At 38.8% G+C, this 26672-nt stretch overlaps 1 long non-coding RNA gene across 1 annotated transcript; it reads right to left on the reverse strand.

The window, feature by feature from the left end:
• Positions 1-18445: 18445 nt before the first annotated feature.
• On the reverse strand, positions 18446-24715 carry LOC121016523 (uncharacterized). Its single transcript, XR_005784333.1, has 2 exons — positions 24001-24715; positions 18446-18710 (listed from the first exon to the last, which is right to left on the reverse strand). It is a non-coding gene; the product is annotated as an uncharacterized LOC121016523 (long non-coding RNA).
• Between the last annotated feature and the right edge of the window lie 1957 nt (positions 24716-26672).

Genomic DNA, 26672 nt, shown 5'->3' on the forward strand with positions numbered 1-26672 from the left:
TCCGTTTTTAAGAGTCTCTTATGGTTTGGCTCCCTGCCTCTACATTTTTTTTCCTTCCCCTCCCCCATGGTCTTCTGTTAAGTTTCTCAGGATCCACATGAGTGAAAACATATGGTATCTGTCTTTCTCTGTATGACTTGTCTCTAAAGAAGACATCTGGATGGCCAACAGGCACATGAAAAGATGCTCAACGTCACTCCTCATCAGGGAAATACAAATCAAAACCACACTGAGATATCACCTCACGCCAGTCAAAGTGGTTAAAATGAACAAATCAGGAGACTATAGATGCTGGAGAGGATGTGGAAAAACGGGAACCCTCTTGCACTGTTGGTGGGAATGCAAACTGGGGCAGCCACTCTGGAAAACAGTGTGGAGGTTCCTCAAAAAATTAAAAATAGGCCTAACCTATGACCCAGCAGTAGCACTGCTAGGAATTTACCCAAGGGATACAGGAGTACTGATGCATAGGGGCACTTGTACCCCAATATTTATAGCAGCACTCTCAACAATAGCCAAATTATGGAAAGAGCCTAAATGTCCATCAACTTATGAGTGGATAAAGAAATTGTGGTTCATATACACAATGGAGTACTACTTGGCAATGAGAAAGAATGAAATATGGCCTTTTGTAGCAACATGGATGGAACTGGAGAGTGTGATGCTAAGTGAAATAAGTCATACAGAAAAAGTTCTTTAAGCAATGAAAGTACAGGGCACCTGGGGGGCTCATTCTGTTGAGCGTCCAACTCTTGATTTTGGCTCAGATCATGATCTCATAGTTTGTGAGACTGAGCCCCACATTGGGCTCTGTGCTAACAGTATGGAGCCCGCTTGGGATTCTCTCTCTCCCCCTCTCTCTGCCCCTCCTCTGCTTGCATGCTTGTGTGTTCTCATTTTCAAAATAAATAAACCTAAAAAAAGAAAAATAAAAAATGAAAGTACAATCAACTTTTTCTGAAACATACAGAAACAAAAAATATTCACTACCAACATACCTATACAATAGGAAATCTATTAGAGTGAAGAAAAAATTATAATGGAAATGTGGATGTACACAAAGGAAGAAAGAGCAATGGAAATGAGAGCTACATGTATAAATGTATAAGATATTTTCTTCTTTTAAAAACTTCTTTAGAGAACAGACTGCTTAAATAAAAATGATGGTGTTGTGATATGGGATTTATAACGCATGTTAAAGTAAGATGTGTTAGGGACATTGGAGGTATGTCCCTGAAAGGTTATGTGGTGCACATGAAGGGGCATAACACCACTTGTAGGCTGACCCTGATGTACACTGTAAACCCCAAAGCAACAATTAAATTAAGAAAGAAAAGAAGTGAACCTAACTGACATACAAAGGAGAAAAACTATAATAACAATATTATCCAATTAATCCAACAGAAGGCAGGAAAAGAAGAAAAAGGGAACAAAGATTAGAAAGAACAGTGAGAAACAGAAAACAAGGTGATAAATTTGAATACTGAATATAGTAATATCAATAATTACAGTGAGTGATATGATCTCTATATGCCGATTACAAAATAGGTTGTTAGAGTCGATAAAAAGTAAGATACAACTTCATGCCGCTTGTAGTAAACATACATCAAATATATAGATGCAAATAGACTAAAACTAAAAGGACAGAATACTGTGCTGATACTCATCAATATAAGTTGCAGTGCTATCTTTATATCAAATTAGATTTCAAAGAAAATACTTTTATCAGAGTTAACAAAATCATTTCATAATGAGAAAAAGGCCAGTTCATCAAGAAGATATAATATTCCTAAGTGTTTATGCATCTAATAATAGAGCTTCAGAATACATGAAACAAAAAATAGGTAAAACTGCAAGGAGACATAGACATATTCACAATCATTCACAATCAGTTGAAAATTGCAATACCATTATTTCAGTAACTAATAGGTTGACAAGACAGAAAATCAGTAAGAATATAGTGGATAGAAAATCAGCAAGAATATAACAACATGATCAATTAAGTTAAAGATGTAACAATACCATCAACCAAGTTGACCAAATTGACTTTTATAGAATATGCCACCCAAAAACAGAAGAATACAGTTTAAAAAAAATTTAAATGGACTTTTCCAAAGTTGATCATATTCTGGGTTATAAAATAAATTTCAATGGAGTTAAAAGGATTAAAATCATGCAGGTGTATTCTCTCACACCAGTGGAATTAAATTAGAAATCATTAACAGAAAGATATCTGGGCAAACTCCAAATATTTGAAACTAAATTACACAATTGTAGATAACACTTGGGACAAAGAAGAAATCAAAAGTAAATTAGAAAGTATTTCAAACTGAATGAGAATGAAAACTCAGTATATAAAAATTTGTAAGATACTACTAAAGCCATACTTATGGAAAATTTATGGAAACAAATATCTGTAATAAAAGAAAAGAGTCAAGTTAGTTAACTCATTTTCCACATTAAGAACCTAGAAAAGAGAACAATTAAGCTCAAAATTAGTTGAAGAAAGGAAATAATAAAGATGGGAATGCAAATCAAGGAAATCTGAAAGCGTAAACACAACAGAGAAAATGCATAAACCATCAGCTGGTTCTTTGAGAAGACCAATTGAAAAATCTCTAACCTGACTGATCCTGAAAAAAAGAATACACAAACTATCCATTTCAGGATGAGAGAGGTGATACCACTAGAGATCCTGTAGAAATGAAAAGGATTTTAAGGGAATACTATGGATAACTGTATGTCAATAAATTTAACAGCTTAGAAAAAAGGAACAAATTCCTTGTGTGATGCAAAATGAGCTCTCACAGAAACAGATAACCTGGATTGCTCTCCATCTATGAAAGAAATTAAATTGTAGCTTTTTTAAAAAAAATTAACTTTATTCATTTTTTAGAGAAAGAAAAAGAGAAAACAGCAGAGGAGGGGCAGAGAGAGAGGGAGACAGAGAATCTGAAGCAGGCTCCACATTGACAGCATAGAGCCTGATGCAGGGTTTGAACTCATGAACCATGAGGTCGTTACCTGAGCCAAAGTGGTATGCTTAACCCATCGAGCCATCCAGGCATCCCTAAAATTATAGCTTTTAAGTTTTCCTACAAAAAGAACTCCCCTTCCAGAAAGCTTCACTGGTGAATTCTATCAAGCACAATAGTGGAAAAAACACCAGCATTGCAAAACTCATACAGAAGAAAGAAGGGAATATTTCCCACTCATTTTGTGAATCCAGGAATTACCTGGACACAAAATCAGCCAATGACACTGTAAGAACACTGCAAACCAATATTCCTCATAAATGAGAATGAGAAATTCTAAAGAATATTTTTGCAATTTGAATCCATCAATATGGATATCCATCAATATACTTCATGACCATTAGAATTTCCACAAGAAATGCAAAATTTGTTTAACATTTGAAAAATCAGTCAATATATTAATTATAACAAAAAACTAAAAAAGAAAAATCATGTGATCATCTCAATAGAAAAAGCATTCAAAAAATTATTCATTCTTGAAAAAAAACTCACCAAATAGGAGTATAAAGGAACTTATTCAAGTTGATGAGGCTATATTGAAAACCTACAGATAACATGATACTACACGGTGAAAGCATAGATGCTTTATCCCTAAGATCTAGTATAAAATGAGGATGTCCCTTACTAATCTACTTCTACTCAGTATTCTACTGGAAGTTCTAGATAGCAATAAGTTCAGAAAAATAAAACGTATTCAAATGGAAGAGAAATAGGTAAAATTATCTTTATTCACAGATGACATGATCGTCTCTGTAGCAAGTCTGAGGGAATTTTCAAAACAAAAGATTTCCAGAGCTAATGGGTGAGTTTACCAATGAAGCATCATAAAAGATTAACATGAAATGGAATATGAAATACTTAGAGATGAATTTGAGTAAAGAGTGAAAGTATCATGCAATGGAAATTACAAACTATTTCCGGAAAAAACTGGGAAATATAAAGTGTTCATGATTCAGAATATTTATTACTATTATTAAAGTTTCAAATCTCCCCAAATTAATCTACATACTCAAAACAATTTCTTTTTTTTTAATTTTTATTTGTTTTTGACAGAGAGAGAGACAGAGCATGAGCAGGGGAGGGGCAGAGAGAGAGGGACACACAGAATCCGAAGCAGGCTCCAGGCTCTGAGCTGTCAGCACAGAGCCCGACGCAGGGCTCAACCTCACAGACAGCGAGATCATGACCAGAGCCGAAGGTGGATGCTCACCCGACTGAGCCACCCAGGCGCCCCCAAAACAATTTCAGCCAAAATCCCATTGTTCATAGCCAAATAATGGCAAGAGTCCAAATGTCCATTGACTGATGAATGGATGGAGCTAGAATGTATTATGCTAAGTGAAGTAAGTCAGTCAGAAAAAGTCAAATACCATATGATTTCACTCATACATGGAATTTAAGAAACAAAACAGATGAACATAGTGGGACAAAGAGAGAGGGAGAGGCAAATCATAAAGCAGACTTTTAAAACAATGTTTAGTTACTTTTGAGAGAGAGAACATTAGCCCAGGGGACAGGCAAATAGAGAGGGGGACAGAGGATCCCAAGGAGGCTCTGTGCTGACAGTAGTGAGCCTGATGCGGGGCTCAAAGTCATAGACTGTGAGAGCATGACATGAGCTGACGTAGGATGCTTGACCAACTGAGCCACCCAGGCATCCCAAGATGACTCTTAACTATAGAGAGTAAACTGGGGGTTACTGGAGGAGAGGTGGGTGGGGGATGGGGGAAATAGGTGATGGGGATTAAGGAGGACACTTGTAACGCGCACCAGGTGATGTACAGAAGTGTTGAACCACTGAATTCTACTCCTGACACTATTACATTGTTTGAAAACGAACTGGAATTTAAGTAAAAACTTGTGGGATGCCTGGGTGGCTCAGTCGTTCAGTGTCCAACACTTGACTTCAGCTCAGGTCATGATCTCACAGTTCATGAGATTCTCTCTCTCCCTCTCTGCTCCTTCCCATTCTCTCTCCCTCCCTGTCTCTCCCTCATAACAAATAAACATCCAAAAAAATAAATAAAAGCTTGAAGGAAAAAAATCCCATTGTTAGGTACTAGGAAACGCAAATTAAAAGTATGGATTGTACCAAACGCCATCCAGGATGTGAAGCAGCTGGAACCCCCTTGCACTCTGGACAGTGCACTCAGTGAAACAGTGTCATCACTTGGAAAACTGGCAGTTTCTTAAAAAGTTGAATGCATCCTTACCATATGATCCATCCGTTCCACTCCTGAGAGCTTGTGCTTAAAGACGTGTATGTAATGTTATAACTGCTTTGTTGTTAATAGTCAAAACCAAAACAACCCAAATGTCCAGCAAGGGGTGAGTGGATGGCTGAACTGTGGTATAGCATAGTATCAAACCCTATTCAGCAGTAAACACAAGGGAGCTTCTGCTACATGCTCCAACACGGAAGGGTCTCAAAACATTCGCATGAAGTGAGAGAAGGCAATATGCTTTAGAAAGTGTGTAGTGTATGGTTACCTTTTTGTAAACTTCTGGGATATGCAAACTAATATTTAGGGACTGACAGCAGACCAGTGTCTGCTTGGGGATAATAAGGACAAGCAGGGGTGGGTGGAGAGTTACTAGGAGCAAGAGGAAATTTGCAGTGGTAATGGATGTTTAATATGTTGGTTGTGGTCATGGTTTCATGGTGTTTGCACATGTTGAAGCTCATCACATTGTATACACTAAAGTGTGATTAATTGTATATGAATTATTTAAATCAACACAACTATTTTATTAATAAAATAATCCTCGGAGGTGGAAAGTAATTATGCTTAAAAATCTGAAGTAAGCCATTGCCTTCTACATGCCATTCTTGCACAAGGGGCCATGCTAATCTCTGAATCGATACAATTTTTAGTATATGTACAGCCGACGTGAGCACAAGCCGTTGCTTTTTAAAGACATTACAATATGTCTGTTTGTAAACCTTCCTATAATTATAGATGCATAAAAAATGAAAAAGCTATTCTATTCAGGGCCTGAATTTCTGCTAATACTGCATTGGAGGTACAAATACATTATTTAATAATGAAGTAAAGTAGAGGTGAAAACAGAGGTTGGGGATGCAAAGCATGCTAATTCAAAATATAGTTTTGACATTTAGTTGAGATAAATATCTTTCCTTCTGCATCTGTACCAAATTGAAAATTGATGAGGACATTGGTGAGGACACCTGAAGACATTTATGGGAGTTGAAATCTAAAAGTAAAGAGGCAAAGTATCAGTGATTTATGAACATAGTCTGTTTCAGTAAAAGGAAAGTGAATTTTAAAAATCTCAAGCATATACCTTGGTAAATAATTTCAAAGTATAAAATTGACTCCATGAGCTAAAAATTGGCCAAAAAGAAGCATAAAACTCATATTTAGGAAAAGCTATAAGGACAATCAGTCCCTTTGTTGTAAGTAAAACTTTATTCCTTTTCATGCATTCATTTTTATTTGACTTGATGTGTTTTGAAAAATCCTTATAAATGGATTTTCATCCAATGTCATTTCAATCACTTCCTTCAAGAATCTGTTTCTTAAATTTACAGTTTTTTTTTTAATTTTTTTTTTCAACATTTATTTATTTTTGGGACAGAGAGAGACAGAGCATGAACGGGGGAGGGGCAGAGAGAGAGGGAGACACAGAACTGGAAACAGGCTCCAGGCTCTGAGCCATCAGCCCAGAGCCCGACGTGGGGCTCGAACTCACGGACCGCGAGATCGTGACCTGGCTGAAGTCGGATGCTTAACTGACTGCGCCACCCAGGCGCCCCTAAATTTACAGTTTTTGATGTCAATAGAATCACGATTTTAAATTTGGTTCTTAATTTTATATACTCAACCATACCTCATCCACTGACGAGATTTTAAAAAGATTTTTTAATGTTTATTTATTTTTGAGAGATGGAGTGAGCAGGGAAGGGGCAGAGAGAGAGGGAGAGAGAGAGAATCCCAAGCAGGCTCTGCCCTATCAGCCTGACACACAGAGCCCCACATGGGGCTCAAACTCATGAACTGTGAGATCCTGACTTGAGCCAAGATCAAGAGTCGGATGCTTCACCAACTGAGCCCCCAGATGACCCTTATCCACTGATGCTTTTAGACATGCTTTGGCATTTACACTTTTCTGATGTCATCTACTCAGTGGAACCACATTGTCTATGCTCCCAAAAGCATGACCTTCTCCCTGTGGCTACCTTCCTTTGGGCTATTTCTCTGTTAACGCACAACCTAACTTATGTGGTGTGTGTGTGTGTGTGTGTGTGTGTGTGTGTGTGTGCGCGCACGCGTGCGTGTGCGTGTGTGTGTGTTTTCTCTCCCTCCCTCATGGTGAAATTAAATGTGGTAAATGTCAAACACTAAGTTGATTTCTTGTTGGTAGCTTAATAAAAATATTTAGTAGGGAAAGATAAGAAGAGTAATAAGAATGATCTTGATTCCTCTGCCAGTCAGTATTTGCAGCTTACTTTTTACCACTAATGGGCTGCATTTTGAATGATCTTCATTTTTAGTGACTCTCCATATTACCCTTGAGAAACAAACCATCACCATTTCTTTATATTAATCAACAGGTCTTCTGTCTTCTAAGACTTTCTGCAATGCATATAGAGACCAAGATCGCATTCAAAGCAAGTTGTATTTGCTTCCTAAGTGACAAGATAACTACTCCGTGGTGCTTCTGCTGTGTGTTAACAACAGATCTGGGTGGTAGCTTAGGGGCAAGGATGAGGAAGGACATGACAACAGGTGGTCAGTAAAATATGTATTTATTCATTAGCCTCCCACAAAATGTCAGTCAATACGCATCTGAAATGAAGTCAAATATTACTCAGGAGTGTGGTGTCATGATAATGGAGTGAGGGCTAGACCAGTAGGTCTTTTCTGAAGTGATCTTTGTGCAGTGTTCCCAGGAGCTGGAGGCAGACCCAGGAGCACAGGGCCAGGGACAGTTGAAAGCTGTCTGGGAGACCCCGCTTCAGGCTCACAGTCTACACTGGGACATGAAACAAGCTTGAGTTTCAGTATAATTAAGTTTGACTTTCTCAGTACATTGTGTTAGATAAAACTATGTCTTATGTAACTGTTCTTTTCCTCGTGTTACAGAAGTAGATTCTGAGTGAAAGTGCTTTCAATCTAACCATGTGACCAACAGCCAATGAGCTAAACTAAATTTACTCCTAAGTTGTGACCAATGAGGAGGCTGTAGAGACCACGAATATGTGCTACATAAATGAACTGACTTGCCAGACTAGCTCATGAACTAGTCTAGGTGGAAAAATTTCTTCTTCTGACTCATTGGCATGGTCCATAAGAAAGTACTAAGGTTTTTCATAAATTGTGCTCTAATACGTTTTGAAGGGATTCCACCATACCTCATTAGTTTATTTGGATGTTCTGAACATTTCTCGGGAGAGAAGTGGTTTCTGTTTCAACCAAAGTCAAGAAATTGCTACAACAATACACTTAATCACGGTTTTGTTACTTAGTGTAACAAGCTCTTCCAGTCTGGAAGAGCTGTGGTCACTTCTAAATGAACAAAGGGCATTTGGCATTTTTTATCAGTTATTTCAGACATCACTAAAGGATTGACTTGATCTCTGTGACTTGGGGTCTACTTTGTCATCTGCTCTTACTTCTGTGCTATTCTGACCCAGTAAACCATAGCGGTTGCAGCTTTGCATCCTCTGCGAGGTTGGGCCAGTGAGAGCTCAGTGTTCTCATCTCTGAGACCAGACGAGAATGTGAGTTCACAGGGTAGTCAGGAAGGATAACAATGGGGAAATGTGTGTAAAGCACTGCTCTTATCTTCTCATCTCTTAACTTGGATGCTGATTTGCCAAATATGATTTCTTGGATAGCTCTTCCTTAAACTTTCAACTGACCCGTATCTGTGTATTTGTGGTTCTTTGGCACTGGCTTCATTGACTTCCATACAGCCATTGTATAAACAAGGTAAAACCTACAATGTTTGGGTAACGTTTGGAATAGAAAATTTTCTACTTGTCCCGTTACTTTTCCTAGGATTAATTTAGTCATTAAAGGATAATTTACTTTGAGTGGCGTATTCCAGAGTCTTCTGGATAAAGGGCTAGAACTGGAGAACAGGGCATTTTTTTTTGCTCCACATGTATTCCAACTAATGAAGTGGTGGAGAGATCAGTGCCTTGTCACTGTGTAACATCAAGGACTAATGCTAGTGAATGATCCTTCCAATGCTCAGGATTCAAATACACATGAGTACTTTTTTTTTTTCCTGAGAGATATCTCTGGCTTACCTGACTTGGTTAGTTTTATAGGCTTCATGGTTTCTTATCATTAGTCCTTCCTTTCCTTTCCTATATCAATATCCAACATAACGTCAACAAAATTTAGATGCAAACTATTTGTGCACTCATGAGATAATGTGTTGATCAATTGAAAGGGAGGGATATTAGTACCTGCATTTGGTACCAATGCACATATTAAGAGTTTGTGGAATTATATTTCAGATTGCTATCTAGTATATTTAAGAGTAAACTGTATGTGAGGCAATGATTCTTTTGAAACAAGAAAGTAAGGATTATTTGGTTATCTCATTTCTGACAGAAGATTTGCCTGATAGCCCATCATACTGTATAGTAACACAATCTGATGATTCAAAATGAGCATTTGAACCTTTTAACATTCCCTCAAATGAATACATAAACACACACACACACACACACACACACACACACACACACACACACACGATAGATTAGAGAAACTGAAAGTGAGTGTCTCTGTTCAACATGATCTTGGTAGCTGTCTCATTCCCGGCTTACAGAAGGACATCTCTTAGCTGGGTTAATGACTACACGTCTCACTCATGTGCCAATCATTCTCACAGAAGCCTGTGCACTTGTCACCCCTTCTTACCAATATGTCCCTTCCTACATCACCTTCCTCACTGGGGAGAAAGATTGTCTTGGAAGAAACTAGGTGATCAAGCTTAAAAAGAAAGTAAACAAAATACAAATTCTAGTTCAGGATTAAGTAAGTTAATTAATGATAGACACAATAGGCATTTGTTAAATACATTGAATAAAATAAAAGTGACATTAATATTTTCATATTTTTTCAGAATCAAATTAACCCCTTTGTATTACTAGATATTTCAGGGATAAAGCTTAGGTGTAAATAATGCCCTGCAAGTCCCTGAAGCTTAGGAGCACTGGTGAAAAAAGGAAAGGTCTTTCTTTTCCATAATGATAAAAATATAATGAAACATATAATACTTATATACCACCTTTTATATGCTAAAAATTTTTCTTAAGCGTTACTTTATGTAAGAACCTTGTGAGGAAGGTAGGATCATCTCCAAGGTACAGATGAGAAACTGAAGCACAAAGAAATTGAGAAACTCATACAGATGATAAGTGGAAGAACTTCTCCAAAGTTTGTATCTTAATATTAACATTTATTCCAAATAAAATTATTTGCAGTATATGTGGGAGTATCCTTTATGAAATTAATATATATATTTTCTTTTATTCATTCCAGAAATACTAAACATTCACCATGTACCAGAAATTGTATAAAGTCTTGAAGCTGCAGTGCTAAACAAGATAGATATAGTTTGTGTGTTCACATAGTTCATAATGTAGTTGAAGAAATTTAAAATTTGAGCCCCTACTTAGATATACACCACCTCCAGATATGGTCACTGATGATCATTAATGGCGATTTTTAGGGACCAGTGTTGAAGGGCATCTCTTTTCTCCCTATCCAATCTCACTTTCTCCTCAAGACTTTGACCTAATATTTAGACTATTCCAATATTTCTTCCTTTGCATTTACTTATTGTAAATTTCAGTTATCTGATACCTCCTTGTATCATGTCAACATTGTCTAATATTGTTATCTGAAAGCTTTATGCGTAAAGCTGTAGCTTTGTTGGAGGTAAGGATGATATTTTATGCTTCTTCACTGTTCTCTCTCCACGTATCAGAATAAATACTAGAAATTTAATTAGGTTGTGGTGATGGTGACATCTTAAGTTAGTGACGCAGTGCCTTCTCTATTTTGGACTGAAGTGAATTAAGTTATAATTATTTTTGCAATGGGAATCTTCTTAATGTGATTTTTGCAACAGTATCAATGAAAGAAAAATCTAGTTAACAAATTTTAATTTATTATTATGATCATCACCCAACATGTATTAATATGCCTTTTTTTGAGAGATAAAGAGAGAGCATGAGCAGGGGAGGGACTGAGGGAGAGAGAATCCTTAATAGGCTCCACACCCAACACAGAGACCAACATGGGGCTCGATCCCACAACCCTGGGTCATGACCTGAGCAGAAATCGAGTCAGACGTTCAAATGACTGACCCACCCAGGCACCCCAACATGCTTTTTTTTTTTTAATTTTTTTTTTCAACGTTTATTTATTTTTTGGGACAGAGAGAGACAGAGCATGAACGGGGGAGGGGCAGAGAGAGAGGGATACACAGAATCGGAAACAGGCTCCAGACTCTGAGCCATCAGCCCAGAGCCTGAGGCGGGGCTCGAACTCACGGACCGCGAGATCGTGACCTGGCTGAAGTCGGACGCTTAACCGACTGCGCCACCCAGGCGCCCCCCCAACATGCTTTTTAAGAAAAGCAAATATACAGATTTAAAGCCACGGTTCTCTTATTAATTAAATTGTGGAGATACTTTCTAGTATAATTTGGCTATTAGGATTTAGGGTATAAATTAAGCATTTGCATTCCAATAAGGCCACAAATGTCCTTTCTTGTACACAAAGGGACAGATAAGACAATAAAGTAAGACACAAGAAAATCCTTGCAATGAAACATGTACTTGAGAAACTAAAAATGTGCGTGTCATGAAAGGCACTATGATGTTGAAGGTTCCAACTAAGTACCCTCTGCCCAATTGGTCCACCTGTTATTTTGCATCTTTTAAAAGTAATTGGTGATATATATTCTATTTATTTTTATGCTGGATTATGTGACCAGAGGGCAGACGAGCAGGGAGACTTGGTCATCATGTCCGTGATTGCTTGGATCTTGAACTCCATCTCCATGCTGCCCCACCTTGTTCAATTTACTGCTGAGGGAACGACCAGCTGTGAGTATCTGGTTTGACCGCAGACCTGCTCAATGCCTTGGGAGCGGACCCCATGCCAGTCTTAATAAAAAGCACACTGCTTCTGGGGCTCATGTTAGAGTAGCCATAAATTGACAAAAGGAACCTTGTGCTGCAAACAGACCATATATATTCTATATCTGAATAGATTCACATGATGGGATTTTAAAAGTAAGATTCACATGTGAATCTATTCAGATACCTAATATTGAGGCATTACTCACTGACACCCTAATTCATAATTGAGGCCCTTCATAAAGAAGTTTCACCCACTGATGAATAGTGTGGAGAAAAGAGTGAGAGACACACAAAAAGGATCCACAACTTTTTACAATAAGAAACATCCATGTTAGACTATAACAAAAACATATTTTACAACTCATATTTTGAGCTTTTATCAAAAGCTCATTTTATGTTATTTATAGTTTATTATATGTATTTGTACTTAAGTCAACCTTTGCTCTTAATCCCTAGCACCGGTTTCCCCCATTCTCTCACCCACCTCCCCTCTGGTGACCACCAGCTTGTTCTCTGTATTTAAGAGTCTGTTTTTCTGTCTCCTTTTCTTTGTCCATTTGTTTTGTTTCTTAAATTCCACATAGAAGTAAAATTATGTGGCATTTGTTTTTCTCTGACAGACTTATTTCACTTAGCATTCACTTAACATTATACCCTCTAGAGCCTAGATCCATCCATATTGTTGCAGTTGGCAATATTTTATTCTTTTTTATGGCTATACACACACACACACAACATAAGATATATATGTATACACACACACACACAGCACAGTCAGGTTTTCTTTTTTTAGTAATAAATTTTTTTTTACATTTATTTATTTTTCATAGAGACAGAGCACAAGTGGGGAAGGGGCAGAGAGAGAAGGAGACACAAAATCCAAAGCAGGCTCTAGGCTCTGAGCTGTCAGCACAGAGCCCATCACAGGGCTTCAACTCACAAACCGTGAGATCATGACCTGAGCCAAAGTTGGACTGACTGAGCCACAAAGGTGCCCCCTTTTTAAGTATTTTTTATATTTTCAGTTTGTTCATTTATTTTGAGAAAGAGAGAGAGAGAGAGAGAGAATGGGCAGGGGAGGGGCAGAGAGAGAGGGAGAGAGAGATTCCCAAGCAGGCTCCACACTGTCAGCACAGAGCCCAACACTGGGCTCTAACTCATGAACCCAGAGATCATGACCTGACCTGAAACCAAGAGTTGGATGCTTAACTGACTGAGCCATCCAGGCCTCCTGGTTTCAGGTTTTCTTTCTTTCTTTCTTTCTTTCTTTATTTTTTTTTGTATATGTATGTTTGTGTTTTGTTATCTTCTATATCTATCGGGATTATATGGCTACAAGTGACTGAAAACATAAAATATCCAGGGCTAAACAATACAGAAATGCCTTTCAGTTTTACATATATAAAATTTTATAGTAAGAAATTTCATATTGGTGCAAAGAATGCATAATCATTAGGTATCCTCTTCTATGCTGAAAGTCACACATGATTTTTCTGCTCACCTTTTTTGGCCAGCCCTTAGGCACATTTGCTCACCTAGCTGTAAAGAACAGCCATATAACCCTACCTAATGGGGGGTGGAAGGGATATGTTTTGTTGTTGTTGTTGTTGTTTGTATGTTTGTTTGTTTGAGTGGCCCAATGCTAGGCTACAACATGTTTTTGTGTTTGCTTTTTGTTTTTGGGTTTTTTTCTACACAAAGAGGGAGAACGGATATTTGGAGATAAATCAGTCTCTGACACATAAAGTCTGGCACTCTGGACTTTCCCAGTGACATGTGGACCTCACTCATTATTCATGTGAAATCCCATAACATACCGTAGTCAAAGAAGAAAGAAAAGCCAGATAGAGAACTATTCCTTTAAGAAAGCTTAGCCCTACTTTGCTTTGCTAGCTTTATACTTCTATGGCTGATGAAAGAAAAAAAAAATCAATGGAAATGTTAAGGTTTCTGTGTACTAGTCTTGTGTTGTTGAACTTCATATAGTTGTAATATAAGGTACTCCTATAAAAAAATTAAATAACCATTCTGTCCACACATTAAAAAAGCCCGGGGGTGCCTGGGTGGCTCAGTTAGTTAAGTGTCCAACTTCGGCTCAGGTCATGATCTCGCAGTTTGTGAGTTTGAGCCCCGCATGTGGCTTTGTGCTGAGAACTCAAAGCCTGGAACTTGCTTCAGATTCTCTCTGTCTGTTCTTCTCCCACTTGAACTCTGTCTCTCTCTCTCTCTGTCTCTCTCTCTCTCTCTCTTTCGTGTCAAAAGTAAACATTAAACAAATTTTTTTTTTAAATCCTGTATCAAGTGCTTGAGTGATAAACTTGAAAACTAAGCTAAAATTTGATTTTGGAAAAGAAACATGCAACCTCAAAATTTTAGGGAAAAAGTAGTTCTCTTTTTAAAGTAAGTTACACAGAAGACAATTTGTGGCAAATGCATATAAAATTGTCTACCCTACTGGACCTCCTTCAACACTGACACCCATTTTGCCAAGAAAAAGGTCCTAATGAGGTAGAGAATAATTAATCACAAACTACATTAATATGAACTAAATGTCCATACTTTCTAAAAAATTAACTGAGGAAGTGAGGAAAATATTAATGTAATATATAATGCAAGTGTGACTTCCTGTCTTTGGAAATTTAAGACATTATAGTCTGTTACAAAAGGGAAATGGGTGATGGGATTTTAAAAGCTAGAGAATAAATCGACAGCCTTGTAATTTTCTGAGGGTACTAGTCAAGCAGCAGCAATTATTTTAAAAGATCATTGTGACACGTGTGGAGTCTGGGGGTACTTAGGATTTAACTGTCTGTCAATAGACAGCCCATCTGTCACATGTGAAGATGCTCTCTCCATCCAGCCTCAGCAGTGGTAATGTCTGCATTACCCAGCCCTTCTGGGCTTCCCAGCCCCACAAGGGCACGCAAACTGAGGGGCATTCAGGGGTTAGCCACAGGTGTCAACACCCCTTGAGAGATGAAGAGAGGGTCTCCCAAATCTTGAGCGCCTGGTGGGGGGGCTCAGTTGGTTAAGCATCTGACTCTTGATTTCAGCTCGGGTCATGATCTCATGGTTCATGAGATTGAGCCCCGAGTTGGGTTCTGTGCTCACAGGTCTGAGCCTGCTTGGGATTCTCTCTCTGCCCCCTCTTTCACTTGTGGTCTCCCCCAAACCCATTCTCTTTCTCAAAATAAATAAACTTTTTTTTTTTTTTTTTTTTTTTTTTTTTAAAGAGAGGATCTCAAAACCTTATCTGTGAAAACACATTTTCTCAAGGCTGGACAACTTTTAGGTGGATTAGTCAACTGCCCAGAAACTGTAAAAACAGATTTAGAAAAAAATGAAAGTGAGGATCATAGTTCTAGTGGTCTGAGGATACCACAAATCAAAGCATCATAGCGATACAGTATTTCCATACTTGAAGTCATAGCCTAAATTTCACTTTCAATTTTCCCCATGTGCTAGGTATGATAAATGCAATAATATTGAAAACCACAAATGCTTATTCTCCTTTTCAGATGGGAAATTAGGATCCAGTGATTTTCCAAACTGGGAAATTAGACAATTCTGCTTTGAATCCAGATCTGTCTGACATATAGACTCATATACATTTTTTAAATTAAAGATTTTAGATTAGAGGACACATTTGAAGACTCCTTAACAGTGAAAAGATTTAGGGGCACCTGGGTGGCTCAGTTGGTTAAACGTCCGACTTTGGTTCAGGTCATGATCTCACGGCTAGTGAGTTTGAGCCCTGCATCAGGCTCTGTGCTGACAGCTCAGAGCCTAGAGCCTGCTTCGGTTTCTGTCTGTCTGTCTGTCTGTCTCTCTGCTCCTCCCCTGCTTGTGCTCTCTTTCTCTCTCTCAAAAATAAATAAACATTAAAAAAATTAAAAAAAAAAAACAAACAGTGAAAAGATTTAGACCTGGGAACATGACTTAGGTCTCAATAACGACAAGATACCTTCTGAAGAGATGAAATTTTATCTCATTATATTTTCCCTAATTGATTTATTTCCACTTATATTTTATCCTCAAGTAACTAGCTCATGGTCTTATTGTTTCATAGGCTGGATCATTATCCAAGTACACATGGTTTTCTTGAAGCTAACTCCATGTGGTCTATTTATATTTTAGTGAAGAGTAGAGATTCTATATTGTGGGGGAATTTCTGAGCCCCTGGATCACAATAAATAAAAGACTACAAACTACTCTGGGATGATCCATTCAGGATCAACAAAGACATTAGCTTCTTGCACCTGAATGTAGTCATCAACCCCAGTCTTGGTTGTTACTCTTAAAAAAGACACATGGGGGCGCCTGGGTGGCGCAGTCGGTTAAGCGTCCGACTTCAGCCAGGTCACCATCTCGCGGTCCGTGAGTTCGAGCCCCGCGTCAGGCTCTGGCTGATGGCTCAGAGCCTGGAGCCTGTTTCCGATTCTGTGTCTCCCTCTCTCTCTGCCCTTCCCCCGTTCATGCTCTGTCTCTCTCTGTCCCAAAGAAAATAAATAAACGTTGAAAAAAAAAAAAAAGACACATGGTATTTCCCTGGGACTGGGCTTCCAGACCATTTGGGGGGCTTTTAAAGTCATGAATGATACTCCTATCATAGATGAAAAAGCTGGAAGCAATCAGATTTGTATCCAAATGTAGCAGATAAAGAACTTGAGATTATAGAAGTCTATTAACTCTGCTTGGTCACCATATTTCATGCCAGGATCATAAGGGCTTCTGAATGATTCAGGTTTTGCTTCTATGTTGGAAGAGTTTCGTGGCTTCTGCCCTGTGATGACTTTGTAACTTGAAACAAAGTAAGGTCTAAGATTTGTAGAGATGAATAAAAAATTAGCATGCTCTTAAACTCTTGGTACTTCTGAGTGCCTGGTGATGGACTCACACTTAATGATGTAGGAAAAAGCTATTCTATTTATTTTATGAATCTCCGGTATTGCCTGTGTGCAAGGGGTAGTATGGTGGAGTGGAAAATGTATAGCATCCAGACTGTGCCAATCCTGATTGGAGCCCTGGCTGTGGAATTTGGAGGCCATATGGTCTTAGGGCAGTCATGTGAGCATTCCAAGACAATTTTCTAAATCACAAATTTCCCACAATAATAACAAATACATGCATAGGGCTGTTGTGAGGGTCTAAGAAAAAATCAGAAGAGGCTGCTTTATAAATTGAAAGGAATTGTTTAAAGGTGAGCCATCTCAGCACTGGGTGGCTCGGTTGGTTAAGTACTTGACTCTTGGTTTCAGGTCAGGTCATGATCTCACAATCTGTTAGTCCAAGCCTGGCATCGGGCTCTGTGCTGACAGTGCAGAGCCTGCTTGGGATTCTGTTTTTCTGCACCCCACCCCCTGCCCCCCGCTCTCTCTCTCTTTGTCTCTCTCTCTCTCTGTCTTCTCTCTCAAAATAAATAAAATAAAATTAAATTAAATTAAATTAAAAAGTAAAATAAAGGCTAGCTGTCTCAAAGCCTTTTTCTAAAAGGGAGTAACAGTGTAAATCCAAAAAGAAAATATATTAGTGTCTTTAATTAGTAACCTTTGTTTTTCTTTTTTTGTTGTTGTTGTTGTTGTTGTTTTGTTTTTTGTTTTTTACAAATGATACTGGTAAAATCAAGGTTAACTAAGGGGAAATCTTGTGACAGTTTGCAGTACTAAGTAACATAGAAGGTAACTGTGTTGTGTACAGATTGAGGAAAGTCTACAAATATTAATTTTTGTTTATTCTCAGCATATTTAACAATAATGAAAGTTTATAGAAATAAAAAATCCCATACATATAAATTCTCCTTCACAACTGTAAGAAGAAATTCTTGTATACGTCTTGAGGCAGTCTTGTGGGTTAATATGATGGAGTAAAAAATAATGTGATTTTGCTATCCTATAGTTAAAATTTTATTTTTGTCTATTTAGCACTATAACACACACGAACTGATGGATTTATTGTCAGAAGGTTTGGTGTGTGTGACTGGTATTTTCTGACAAAATATGGGATACACAACATACATTTTTTCTTCAGAGGATGCTGGAACAGTAGAGGCACGCAGGGCTGCTGAGAGGGGGAGGCACGCTTTGTGCCTGGCAGCTGAAATTGTTGTCTATCCAAAAGACAATGTTTCCTTCCCACTGGGAAAGAATATCCTACATATTACGGTGTCAAAATGAGGATTCTAAGAAATCTGTGTTGAAGTTCCAGAAGTTGCTATCATTGTCAAGTCCTGAAAGCTACATGCTTTTCTACTACAAAGGTCAAACTGAAGCTAATATCCAAATTCCTCAGAAATATAGAAATGTTTATTAACAAAGAAACGTCCAGACTTGACATTTAAGAAATTTCAATGGATGAAATATGAGATGGGTCTTTGCAGCAACCTTCCTTACTTCTTATTTCTGCAACATACTCCTTTCCTTTAAAATAACAATTCCCGAGGTCTGTCATGGGCAATGATGTCACTGAGGCAGGAGTGCTGATCTGCAAAGGCTGCTGTGTGAACAAGCTCCAAGCTCAGGAGCACAGGGATGAACTGGTCTCTGCATAGTACAGTAACAAATGTGACACATAACATCAGTTTTGTTATGAATCAGAAAATTAATAAGCCTGTCTTAATTATTAAAATGACAATGATTACAATTCTGTTGGTAATATTTTAATGTTGCTAATGAAATTTAAAATATTTACAAATTATTACAAGGTATTTCTTGGACAATACTCAGCAGTGGAGCCAGTTAGTAGTAATACCAACAGCTGAGTCCTGTTGAACTCAAACTGTATGCCAAACTCGGTCCTGAGTGCTTTATTGGCTTAATTTATAATTGTCATATAAAATATGTTAAGGCTTTGCAGTGCATGGTTGGCTCGGTCAAGTAGGTGTCTGACTCTTGATTTCGGCCCAGGTGGTGATCTCACGGTCCATGAGTTCAAGCCCCACATTGGGCTTTACGCTGACAGCTCAGAGCCTGGAGCATGCTTCAGATTCTCTCTCTCTCTCTCTCTCTCTCTCTCTCTCTCTGCCACATCCCTGCTCTCCCTCTCTCTGTCTCTCTCCCTCCCTCTCTCTCTTTCAAAACAAATAAAAACTTTAAAATAAAGATATGTTGAGGCTTTGAGAAAGTAGGCCATTTGCTTATGATTATTAATTCAGTAAGTATTGTTCTGGGACTCATAATGATCAAATTCCCAAAGCCACATTGTTGATGATGACACTGCATTTCCACCTTCCCACTGCTCACTTTCTGTTTGGGTTTCATAAGCAACGTGATGTGTAGAGGAATATAAAGAAAGCATTGAAGATATAGTCACAAATACTGGGTACTATTTGTAAATGTGAACAGGATCAGAAGCATTTTATGTGGGAATAAGGCTATTTAAATAATGTTTCAAAGCTATCCTGTGGTTTTTTTCTTCCTTGATTTTCCCCCAACCAGTGTGGTCAAAAGAAGGCTAAGTTGGCAAACAGAGTATACAATTTAGTTGTTCAATTAGAAGCTGCTTATGCAGCAAGGGCGTTAAGCATGTGCAAAGCATCTTGACAACCCCTGGGAAGGATCAGGGAGTTGTCAAGGCTTACTCCCTGGTAATCTCCTTCCCACAGTGGCCACACCTGAAACCAAAGCTGGGCAATGCTTTTGGCTTAGGCCATTGCACTGTCTGCCACCCGGTTCCCCTGTTAGATTTGCACACGCTTTTCTTTCATTAGGAAAATTCATTCCCTGTGGCTCCCATTCACCCTTACCCTGAACACCAGTGAAGGTTCTGTCCAAGCCCCATACTTCCGTAGCAGCTCAGACTAGTGCTTTTTCTGTCTCAGTTCTTATTAATGAGGAACGTGCCATCATGCCTCTAATTGACATTCTTGTATTGTTTTTACTTCTTAAAAAGAGAAAAAACATCCTGCAAGCTCAGGGACAAAGTCAAGGGCATTGTCTTCATCCTGTATCTTGGAACAGACTTTATACACTCCCACACATACTGTATGGTAAAATGAAGACTTGTTAATTGGTGCATTTTTACCAATTGTGCTCATTCATCTGTTTATTTTAAAAATAGACTCCAATATAGCTTCTCCACTCTCCACCCCTATGTGACATAGGTGTTAACTCCCCTGTGACCTCTCAAGATCTAATTTAACCCAAAGATTGCAGTAGCATGAAAAGCTGAGGTATTTTGTATTAAGAAATGTCTTTTAAATGGATACAGTGTGAATCTTATATTCTTTCCTATTTTCTCTCGCTAAATGTGCCATTAGTATATACTTGTGTATTGGGATGACCCCTGTTCCTTGCATTTTTACTACACAAACAGTTCATAATATTTTGTTTATAAATTGCCATTCCCCAGGAAGAAGTGGTGCATTTTAAGTGAAGAGCTCTTAGAGATCATCTTCTTGAGGAAAATTATTTCCCCTTTTTCAAGTAGGAAATGTAAGAAGTCTTATTTTATCATAATTCTCCACATTCCATCTACGTTAAACATTTGCATTTTTCTTGTCTCAATGTATACAAGGACTGTGACTTTTCGAGACACTCAGATCTGCTTAGCTGAAAAGTCTTGTTACTCATGACTCAATACTCATGAGGAAATAAATAGCACTCAGATTTGTATCTTGGTTGACAGAGCAGCTCCATTTTCGTTTCCTGGACATCCTTTTGGAAAACACATTTCTTTCACTTACTGTAAACCTTTTATGAGTCCTGTACTATCATAGGATCTGGGCTGCAACGATTCGCATTCAGAGGGTCCCTGACCCCCAGGACCTGCATTTTAGGGGGACATATAGACAATTAATGACAATGATAAAAATATAATAAATCCCTGCACTTTCTATGGCACAATTCTGAAATTAAAAAAAAACTCCTGAAAACCTAAAGTTTTGTCATAACTCCTCTGGAGTCTCCTGACCTGAATTAACAAAATACTGTGTATAATCTTTGTTCATCACAATTAGAGTCAATATTCATATCTTTATTTACAGAAATATCAACGGGCTTGATCTGGGGTCACTGTCCCAGGTCCTGTGGGGAGCAGAATGGAAGTAGAATATATATACACTGTATTGCTTTTCTAAACATAGAAAACATCTGAATTCTCAGAGATATTTGGCTGCGGGTTTCAGGTAAGTGACTGCCCTGTATAATGTGGGTGGTGATAAATCATGAATGAAATTAAGGAGGGAAAGTGATAGGAAAGGCTTTCCTTTCTTGAATTTTAGTCCATTGGCTCATTGTTGCATTACAGCTCTCTGGTGTCTTTAAAATACAATTTATTTTTGTTCTGTGTTTGTTCTGCGGGGAAATTTTGGCCCTACTGCACCTGCTGCCTCTTACCCCAAAGCAGAGTCCTGATACACGCGTCTTTTGAACTACAGATGCAGAAAAAATAAATATCCTCAAATCTAACCACTGGGCTTTGGCAACCATCTCTACTTGCATAGATCTGTCTGTTTTAGAACCTATACCCAGGAGGGTCTTGGCTCCTGGGACTATTGACTTCATCTCTCCCATTAGCATCTGGCATTACCACGTCACTCTCATGAGGAAAGACAGGGATGGCAGGATGTACCTAATTTCTTTCTGACGCCTGTGGTATTATTTCTGTTAGCTTCTCAGCAGGAGTCAGATGAGTTGTGGCAGGTCTTCTGGGCAATATGGCTATAGCTGTTTTCTTCTCTCTACTCGTGACTGAATAATGTCACGTTGCATATTTTTATTTTATCATTTTACATTTGTTGAGTATTTTTCTGAAGTTTCTTCTGAAGCTGGTTTTATTGTAAAATTCTCTTGTACACATTTGAGTTGAAATATATGTGGAATAGCAGCTAGTTGACCTTGATAATTTAAACTCCTTGAGCTTTTTAAAAAAATCATCTTTAATTGAGAATGATTAAATAAACTTGCCTATCAATATCACTTCATTGTTGCTGCTGTTATCCTAAGTTTTTAATGATTTCTACTCACTAGATTGTTTTGAATATCAAATGTACTGACGGATATAAAAATTATATGCATATACAGTACTAATTTCTGTTCAATGTTATTTATGGTTCCTGTGACTAGAATAAATAGGTGACATCTATAAATATCCCAAAAGAGAATTAAACCAAGAGATAATGACTACAGAATAAAAATATCCATTTATCAATTTTAGGAAAGAATGGCTTATAATAGAATACATGTGAAATATATGAAGCTTAAAAATTGGAAAAATGTCAGATTTGATGTTAGGAAATGAAGGTTATGAGATCAGAAAACTTATCAAAAATTAGCATGACATAAAATACAAAAAAATGAACAAAATTTTTAGGATTTTGCACATGCTTGTACTTTTGCTTTGGTGACAAAAGGAACTTAATTGTAACACGTAATCAGAGGACACAGAAAGGTTTTTTTCGCTCTTACCTGGTGCAGTCAGCTTAATAACAAAGCTTTGAAATGGCATATATCAAAGCATTTATATTTAAAAAAAAAACCCAAATTTAAAGTAGTGTCTGGAATAAAGTATCTGTTATGATTTATTTATAGTTGAAATTTGCATTTTTGCAAATCATATTTGTTATTTCAGACAAAATAAACTTAAAAGTCAGATTTACTCTAGATTGCTTTTCTACCTAGTTTTAAAGTATACATTAGACAGGTTGGTAATAAAATATTCAAAAGTGGTTTTAACTACTTGTTTTCAGTTGTGATAATAACAAAGTGTCCTTTTCCTTGCTTCTAGCAAGTCCAGAAGCAAAAATCATTTTTAACACCCAGATGGCATATTTTTAACATTCACTGAAAGCAGGAATAATAAGCTGGCATGCCGTGTTGCCTACCTGTCAAGCCTGCATGAGTATGTTCACAGTTCACATGAAGCTGTGTCTATTTTGAAACGATAATTGCATTGTAGTAATACAAATACAGCTTTTAGAGTGACAGTGAGGCAGTCTGATGTCGAAGAAGGAAGTCTGAAGTGGAAAACAGGACACTGAGTTCTGGGTCTAACCCTGCCACTAACTCTGGGAGGAAGTTTGTGCGAATCTCCTAACCTTACCAGACTTTTGCTTCTTAGTTTTTTTTTAATGTTTATTTACTTACTCGGAGGTGGGGGGGGGGGTGGGCAGAGGAAGAGGGAGACACAGAATCCAAAGCAGGCGCCAGGCTCTGAGCTGTCAGCACAGAGCCCGATGCAGGGCTTGAACTCACAAACAGTGAAATCGTGACTGAACTGAAATCAAAAGTTGGATGTTTAACCCACTGAGCCACACGTGTGCCCCAATTTTTGCTTCCCTATTGGCTAAATGAAATGTTTGGAGTAGACAACTTTTAAGATTTCTGCTAGTCCAAAAATGTTTTAATTTGATAAACCATGTACCCTGTTGTGCAAAAGAAGTATTTGTTTTTCTGTCAAATTTTATAAAGTGCCTCTTCTGCCTGGTATCAGACAATGGGATTTTGGTGCATGTGCACTAGATTTTGTTTAGTGACATTTAAATCCAGTTAGTGATTGTCCCTTCTTTCTCATTCATTGTAGCTGGGTGGTGTCAGGTGGGGTCACTTGACCTCATGTATCTTCCTGTGCTAGCACCTGCCCACATGGACACTCTCTGATTGGGTCCTTGCTATGCATGGTCTATCTAGGTCACTCTCCCTATGGTCCCTCTTGTTATGGTCCAAGATACTTTCAGATCTTCTTCCTCTCTCTTTCTCTTTCTGCCTCCCTCTCTTTCTTTCTCAGCTAACTGTTATGGCTTTCTTGGAGGCATGAAAAAATACCAGCTGCTGTCTTGGGAAGACAAATGGAAACATGTATATGCTACTTGGGCCAGTCTTAGCGTACACATACCTCATAGCATGTCATATGAAGAGCCCAATATAGCTCCTGAACCTGGTTTGGGAAGTGGGGTAAGGTCCTCCCCACTCTCAGATTCTCGAACCTCTCAGGGGGCATCCTGCGCCCCTGCCCGGGACTCTCTGAGCATGATGGCAGGATAGGTCATTATCCAATTTCAGTAGACATTTGTTTTCTCCAGCAGACGAGTATATTATTATTTTCATCAATCAAGTAAGATGTATTTCCCACTGTTGGGATGTATCGGATGATAGATCAAACCACAGCTGGTTCTGTTCCTGAAAAGCATCATAATCCTCCTTCTTTCAGAATTAAAAACAAGAGAAGAGAATAGACCAGTTATTATTAAAGATAAACTACAAAATTCATATTTGTATCACAATTTGAACAGTTGCAAAATCCTGTGCTTCAGACAAATATCCTGAAATATTTGTGCCTACCCATTTCTTCTTTTCCTTTGTCCCTTTCCAAATGAGTAATAAATGCATTCTCTTTACCTATGGGGATCAAATTTAGTTTAATTTCCCATTACATCTTATATTTTGGCTATTTTGAACAGTTCAGTTTTGCTCAGTTATGATTGTTTTGCAGCAATATAGAACATCTCTGAAGCTTTCCATTCAAATGAGGAGAAAATCATCCAAGTGATTATTGTCTTTGACATAATCTTGGGAAATGTTGAGTATACGTGTCTTTCTATGTATCCTGAAAGATGATGAAGATGAAGATGAAGATCTAAGCCTGAATTTACACATCAGGAGTTGGTAATGGCTCCATTAGGCTGTACTCTGTTTTCTTCAGTGGTATTCTATTTGAATCTTTTTATTATTTGATAAACACTTTAAAAAGCAGACTTCTTGAAACTAGAATTGGAGTAGCGAAAAGAGACAAGCTGCATCACAGTAAAGCAAATGGTAGAGATCTGAAGTAATTCATTGGTTCATTTTTTCTGTGGAAAGGGAACTCTTTTTATTTTTGGCAGATTACCTAATGGCTGAATATGCAGACTGTGTGTTTGAAATCCCAGTGAGTCTTCAAAAAATTCATCACAAGATGCTGGGTGAAGAAATGCCTGATCAGTGTACAGTGCCTCTGTCTTAAAAGGAAAGAAGAGAAAAAAACTGCTCATGTGGAGAGAATATAGAAGTTACTTGATCTGAGAACAAAAGCTCCCATCTGTTTACTGATACCCACCTCCCATGGACTTCAATCAGCTTCATCTTCTCAGCAGGAAGAACTTGTTGCAGGATAGAAATTTGAACTTCACTAATAGTATTAAAGGGGATCAAGGCTTTCATAATGAGTTTAATACCTCAGATGCAGAAACAGTTATTGGACACTGCAGAGTCTTAAATGATTCTCTTGGCTTGGTGAATTTTATCTTTCCTACAGGTGGAAAGTTTTAAAGTGTATATATTTATGTAGATGTGTAGTTGCTGGAACTAGAAAGTAAATAGGTGACCATCACAATGTTACATAAGTGGTTTCACTCATGGGTTGAAGAATTGGGGTATTTGGATCCCCAAATAAGGAACTTGAATTATAGTGGATTTGATTATGAGAATAGGAACATTCTTCCCATAGCATCCTTGCTTCTTTTCCTCTCTTCTCTACCCCTTCTAATTTCTGAAAATATAATGAATAATAATTACAAGTTTTGAGTGTTTTCTATGCGTCACGTAATGAGCCGTTTACTTATACACGCATTTTCTCATTATTTCTTACCATAATCACTTGACATAAGAAATTCAAAGCAAAAAGGTTACGCTACTTTTCCAGGTCACACCTGGATGAGACGCAGGAAATTAAATTCAGGTGAAATTGATGAATCAGTTGAATGATACCACCCAATCCCTCCTTCCTACTCTATGTAGAGCAGTTTAAAACCAATTTCTTTGCCTGGTTCTCAGGTGTACTTTAAGGGGCTGCATAAGCACTGAAAGATACATCTCGGGGCCGATCCTGCTGCAAGAACAGTAAGTGCCAGGAGAGCCCCAGCCTGGCCCAGCCACAGGCAGAAGAAAGAGAGCATGGTCTCCACCAGCCCTTCACCCTCAATGCTGTCGGTTTCCAAACCTCTGCCCCCCCACAGTGCCCTGCGGCTCTCCGCCCTGCCCCAGGCTCGCCACCCCGCCCCACCCTGTGGTTCCTGCCCCGCCCCCGGCTGTCAGCCTCGCCCCGCCCCGCGGTTCTCTGCCCCGCCCCACGGTTTCCGCCCCGCCCCCGGATCTCCGCCCCGCCCCGTGGGTCTCCGCCCCGCCCCACGGCTCTCCGCCCTGCCCCTCACGCTCTCCACCCCGCCCGGACGCTCTCTATCTGAGGACCTTCCTTCCGCGTGAGGAGACGTAATCAGTCACCACAGCCGCCAGCCGGGCCCACAGGCCGCACCCGAGCTGCAGACTGGAGGAGGAGACTACAGCCCACAGGTGGCGGCCCCGGGCCTCCCCTCAGGCCGCCGCGTGCTGACGCCAGAAGATTCGCGACCACCAGTTCTCCTCAGAAGCCTCAGGGCGTCAGAACTCAGCCATGAGCTGTGTGGACGGGGCCCGGTGCCCCTTGTGTCCGTGTGGACGGCACGCCGCCTATCCCTACAATGACGGGACACAGTCCGGACAACACGTCCCCGTCCCCACGACGACGGGACACTCCCCGGAGGCGCCTCAGCC

Source organism: Herpailurus yagouaroundi, unplaced genomic scaffold, assembly GCF_014898765.1.
Source record: "Herpailurus yagouaroundi ecotype Mexico unplaced genomic scaffold, PumYag 211, whole genome shotgun sequence".
Classification (NCBI taxonomy): Eukaryota; Metazoa; Chordata; class Mammalia; order Carnivora; family Felidae; genus Herpailurus; species Herpailurus yagouaroundi.